This window comes from Sapajus apella, unplaced genomic scaffold (assembly GCF_009761245.1).
Source record: "Sapajus apella isolate SASKATOON/1434 unplaced genomic scaffold, GSC_monkey_1.0 scaffold335, whole genome shotgun sequence".
Lineage (NCBI taxonomy): Eukaryota > Metazoa > Chordata > Mammalia > Primates > Cebidae > Sapajus > Sapajus apella.
The window spans coordinates 5252-11409 of NW_022437275.1; the positions used below are offsets into that span (position 1 = coordinate 5252).

At 45.4% G+C, this 6158-nt stretch overlaps 1 long non-coding RNA gene across 1 annotated transcript; it reads right to left on the bottom strand.

The window, feature by feature from the left end:
• Nucleotides 1-500: 500 nt before the first annotated feature.
• On the bottom strand, nucleotides 501-3241 carry LOC116545692. Its single transcript, XR_004266412.1, has 2 exons — nucleotides 1938-3241; nucleotides 501-1338 (listed from the first exon to the last, which is right to left on the bottom strand). It is a non-coding gene; the product is annotated as an uncharacterized LOC116545692 (long non-coding RNA).
• Between the last annotated feature and the right edge of the window lie 2917 nt (nucleotides 3242-6158).

Consider the following 6158-nt stretch of genomic DNA (forward strand, 5'->3'; position numbering starts at 1 on the left):
TGCCGGGGTGCAGATGCTGCTGAGGAGGTGTGGGGTTGCTGAGAATTAGCCGAGTTGCTTTGCAGCTTCTTAGAGATCTCTCCTCACAGGTCCTGATCGGTCCTTTGTGAATGGTGCGAGGTTTGGCTGTTTCTTTCTTTTCCTTTTTTGATAAAGATTTATGTTTATAGAACTGATCACATAGGAAGGCATTTCATTGGCTCTAGCCTAAAGGATCAAACTAAGCCATCTGCAGCGAATGGAGGATGACTGAGAGGGGTGCGTGGGAGTAAGAGAGCTGTCTTTGGCACTGTAAGGATTCAGGAAAGGAAAATGAAAACCTGCAAAGATGGTTTACAGCAGGGGACTGCAAACTTTGGTGGCAGCCCAACCAGGAAGTGCATTTTTACATCACAACCACTTCAAAGACCCTCACATTTAGTGCTACAAAAATATACTGTCATGAAAAATTCTGGAATTTCTTACTATGTGAAAAGCATTCTATTCCCTTTCATTCTATGTTTTCCTACTCTAGTTAATTTCATTTTGTTTTTAAAGATACACCGACCTCAATCCAATGAACTGATTTCATAACCCATAACATGCACTATGAAACTGACCCTGAGCTTGAAACACTTTATTTCAGTGAAGCCTGGACAAGAGAGAGTGTCTTATGAACTTGTGGAGAGGGTGGCAGAAAAGCACCCCAATTTAAAACAATGTCACGAAAGAAAAACGAGCTCCGGCGGTTGGGGATGGAGGTGCAACTCTTACATGTCAATAATCAATAGGAGAAACATGCCCCTGACTTTCAAACGGAGGCCCTTGTGAGGGAGTTACTTTGTCGATCTGCCTTCTAAGAAATTATACTTCGGCATTTCTTGTCTATCATGCGGAAAGAATAAAAGTGTTTGAGGTTGCAGGCAAGCATTTAGATGTTGAATAATCCCTCTAAACCATTATGCTTACAGCTAAGGCAGCTTCACGAGGGCCTGGGTGCCTGGGTGTGAGGCTTTGGGCCCTGACAACCTGCAGTTACACCTGTGGACCTGACATACTTATTAAAAGTGCTCTCAAAAGCACCTCAGTTTGGACCATAAATTCAAAGATTACCCTAAGTATGAATAGCTGAGGAAAGTGTATCTAGAGTATGCAATCTACTTTATTCTTACTGCTTTGTCACATAAACACACAGCCCATGTGAATTCACCTCTGATTTCTAACACCATGTTGCTCACATTCAGGAAAGGATCAAAATAATGCCACTGGATACCAAGTCATCCTGTCCCCAGAACTCATAGTCATAACAGGTCCCAGGCGGCTAGAAGACTGCTTAGGGTGTCCCCTAGTCCTTACCACCTGGAGGAATAAAGGCCCTTTTAGATTCCAGCCCTTGAGGCCCTGAGCCATCCCTGACTGGGTGGAGGTTTGTGTATACATGTAGAGGCGGCCTGTGCCACTCACAGGTAGAGTAGAGGTCTGGACATAGTTCAGCTGACATAGCTTTGGGAGCCAGGGGCTCTTCCCCAAACTGCAGCTCATCTCCAGCTTCTACTTTCCCGGCAACCCCACTTCTTTTGTACCTAAATAAGGCTCATGTCTTGTTGGCTTGCCCCCTCCCTGGTGGATCAGAGCTGGCTCGTTTGCTGGGCCTTGGAATCACATTTGGGATCTTTCCAGCCCTGAGAGGTTAAGCTCCTCAAAGGCTGCCAGCCTGACTTGGAGCCCGCCCACTGCCCCCTCCTGTGGGCAGGTCCACCCATGGCTGCCACATGACCACACTTGTCCTGTCCCTTGGCTCCGTATGTGTCAGCTTGTTCGCCACCTTGCTGGGCTGGTTCCTGGAGCTTCTGTCTGTCGTGACCTGGGTCACCACCCTCTCCCTGGTCACCTGTGTGGCCGGACCTTGTGTCCTTCACTGGAGCATCCTGAGCTAGGTTGCCCCAGCTTTTCCTCACCTGCTCCTCTTTCTGTGGGGATTCTGCTTCCAGGTCTGCCCTTGGTGGCTGCTCTACACATTGCACAGACACCCTGTTGGACAAGAGGGATGTCATGGCCTGTCCCCACACTGGGCTTTCATTTCTACTTTGTAACCTACTTTTACTGAACATCTATGGTTGCTTAAGAGTCAATAATATATTTGGAGATGAGGTGAAATGGATTGTTTTAAACCCTACCTTGATGAGATAAAACAATATTGACAGTTAACTGTGAGACTTTGGCATCCTATACTGCCAGGGAGAAGGGCAGAAAGGGACAACCTGTCTTGTTTAACGCGGCATGCAAAACCCGAATCTGGGATCCAGAGCTTACCATACTCCTTCCACTGCCACAAGGGAGGAAAAAGCACTTCATAAACACCAAAGACTTAACTGCACAATGCGATGGTCAAGAAATAGGCCGGAATTCAAATCACAGTTCTGCCTCTTAGTAATTGGTAGCAAAATGATGGTCTCCCAAAATATGCACATCTGAATTCCTAGACCCATGAATGTGACACCTTACGTGACAAGAGGGACTTTGCAAATGTGATTAAGGATCATGAGATAGGGAGATTATTCTACATTATCTGGGCAGCCTCCAATGTAATCACCAGAGTCCTTATATATGAAAGATGGAGTCAGGAGAAGCAGAGTGAAAAAGAAATGTGAAGATGCTGTGCTCTGGACTTTGAAGATGGAGGGCCACGAGCCAAGGAATGCAGGCATTTTCCAGAAGCTGGGAAAAGTGGGGAAACATTTCTTCCCTAGAGCCTCCAGAATGAAGCCCCGCTGATACCTCGATTCTGGCCGAGTTCAAAAAATGTAAGATAGTAAATGTGTGTTGCTTGAAGATGGTAAGTTTATGGTCATTTGCTACGGCAGTCAAAGGAAACTAGTAAAGCAACTATAGCTCCTTAGTTCAAATACTTTTTTGGATTTGTTTCCTCGTCTGCAGCCTAGGAATTGTAATTGTCCCTGCATCAGGTGGCTGCTGTCAAGACGGGACAGTGCAATGCAAGTCAAACGCACGACACACTTTCTGCCACACAACGTGGGCTCAGTTGATGGTAGCCATGGTTATTAGCGCCTCCTTGAATCCCTACAAGTGACTGACAAGGTTACTATATTATTCCCATTTTACAAATATGGTTCTGGGAAGTTAAAATCTTGCTTGTGGCCAGTGTGAGTGGCAGAACTAGGACCTTGCGCACAGGCAGTCTGACTCATCAACTCCCACCCCCCTTCCTTGACAAAATGAGAGTGTAGTGGAAGTTTTTAAAATGAATTTTAGGCCGGGCGCGGTGGCTCACGCCTGTAATCCCAGAACTTTGGGAGGCTGAGGCAGGTGGATCACGAGGTCAAGAGATCAAGACCATCCTGGTCAACATGATGAAACCCCGTCTCTACTAAAAAAATACAAAAAAAATTAGCTGGGCATGGTGGCACGTGCCTGTAGTCCCAGCTACTCGGGAGGCTGAGGCAGGAGAATTGCTTGAACCCAGGAGGCGGAGGTTGTGGTGAGCCGAGATTGTGCCATTGCACTCCAGCCTGGGTAACAAGAGCAAAACTCCATCTCAAAATAAATAAATAAATAAAAATAAAATGAATTTTAAGTGGTGAACAAGGGACCTTAGACTTGGATCCTAACAAGAACTCTGTGATCAGTGATAGGCATTGTTGGGGCTCAGCAAACAACACCCCAAAGTGTGGCGCTGTGGCTTGCTGAGTGCTTTGAACCAAAGCACACTGGAAAGGTCTCTGAAGCAAAGTCTCTCTCTGATCTTCTCCTATCCTCCTTTTGCTTTGCTTCCTCCCTTGAGGCAGGTCAGAGAAACCAGAACCACTCTTCCCCCAAAATAAAACCTAGAAATAGGCCAGGTACGGTGGCTCATGTTAATCCCAGTACTTTGGTAGGCCAAGGTAGGCAGATCACCTGAGGTCAGGAGGTCGAGACCAGACTGGCCAATATGGTGAAACCCCATCTCTACTGAAAATACAAAAAATTAGCTGGGCATGGTGGCACATGCCTGTAGTCCCAGCTACTCAGAAGGCTGAGGCAGGAGAATCGCTTGAACTTAGAAGGTGGAGGTTGCAGTGAGCCGACTTTGCACCTTTGCACTCCATCCTGGGCAACAAGAGTGAAACTCATTTAAAAAAAAAACCCTAGAAATATTACTCTAAGCTTTCCCCTGCCTTTTTGTGTAGGAGTTGGCCATAAAGAAATTCCTGGACCTACCTTGTCTGAAAGGAGATCCTAAGACCTCATTCCAGAGCAGTCCTGCCCTGTGTCTGTGGGGAAAGACTGCCCCATAAAGAGGCCAATTTTAATGAGAGCAGAGAGGCCTTGCTGGGGCTCCCCACTCAGTCTGTTACCACTAGGCCATACCCATCATGTCCAATCACATTTTTATACAACTATATACTCTTCATCGAATCTAACCATAAAAATGGCCAGTTTTCTGTTGGATCTTTGGGTCTTCATTTCTGAAACCTCCCATGTCATGAAATAAATTAGTTCGCTTTTCTCTTGTTAATCTAGATTTTGTAATAAGAACACCAGCCATGACCTTTATGATGGGGCGGAAGAGTTTTGTACCATTCCGACTCTACAATATGAATTACAGATAAAAAGTTTCTAAGATCTCAAATTAAATGTATAAAAATAGATTATTCACACCGTCCTCCTTCAAGAGACATTTGTTTAGTACCTAGTAGGCAGCACTCACTGTTGTAGGTATTGGCGATACCTCGGTGAACGAAATAGAGTCTCTGCATTCATTGGAGTTCACATTTTGTTGGAGGAGAGATAAACATATATAGGTATGCAGGTGAGTATATGTGTGAGATGGCAAGTAAATCAGCGTTAAAGAGCTAGAGATTGATAAGGAGTGTCATTTTAGATGAAGTATTTAGGGGTAGCTCTCAGACTGGGCATGAATGAAGGACGGAGGAAGGCGTGTGATTGTCTTAGGGAAGAGTCTGGCAGAGATGCCAGCAATTGAGAAGGCCCTGGGCCAGGGCAGTACTTGGCATAACTGGATCAGGGCAGTGTGGCTGGATCCCCTATAGATGGACAGGGAAAGACAGAAATGGGGCCCAGATCATGTAGGGCTCTGTTGGCTATGGTTAGAGTTAGGATTTTATTTCGACTTGGGAAGCTATTGGAAACTTTTGGGGAAAGGAGACACACTATCTAATTTAAGTTACAAACGTGATCACAAATTTTAAACAGAGACCTGCGGTTAAATTGAGCTCACATTGGCCTCTGGGGTTGCTTGGCTGCTCCTGCCCCAGGCTGGTGGAGGTTTGCTGACACTTCCCAGGGAAGAGCGAAACACAGCAGACAAAAGCAGAAGCAGCTCAGGGCAGCGTGCCAGGATCCTGCCACAGCTCATCAGCAGCCAGGGTGGAGGATATGCTGCCACTGCTGCTTCATAACGGCAGCTGAGGGGTTTATCAATCCTTCTACCCAACTCTCATGATTTAAACAAAGTTGAACTTGCCACTATGCATTTCCAAACTGTCTGACTTGTGGAGAGCCCTGTCTTAATTAGAAGGTCCTTATCCCGCTCTTCCTTGTTGCCTGCAGAGCTTTTCTTCCTGAGAGTGTTTGTAGACATGGAACTGTGGGTGTGCAGATTCCTCCCCTCACTTGGATGATCGCCCATGCTGGCTAATTTGAATACCAACACATTTGCACCTGCTCATAGGTTTTTGCATTTGCAGTTTGCAGGGGTAGAGAGACAGGGACCTAAAAGCAGTTTGTCTCATGCACTTTCCAGATCTCGGCTTTATGTGTTACACACGCTGTTATTTTTTCACTGAACCTAACTGATCTGAATGTCTTCTTTGACCTCTGTCTTTTGATTTTGGGATTGGAAGAGCATAACATTTGGCCACTGGTCCTTTATTCGATGTAAATAAAGTTGAAGTAAAGAGACTATTGTCTCTCACCTGCTTTTTTGGCTCCTAAATTGTATTTAAAGAGAGCAAAATATTACTGTTTCCTAGTAAGTTAATTAAAAGATTCTGAAGAAAATTGGACAGCTTTTCAAAAAGAATTTTACAGAGTTTAGAACATTTTAGCACTTCCATCCTCTTCTCTTCCCCCAACACACACAGACTCATACAGAGACACACACAGACACATGCAGAGACATATATACACAAACAGAGACACGTGTGCACATAGACACA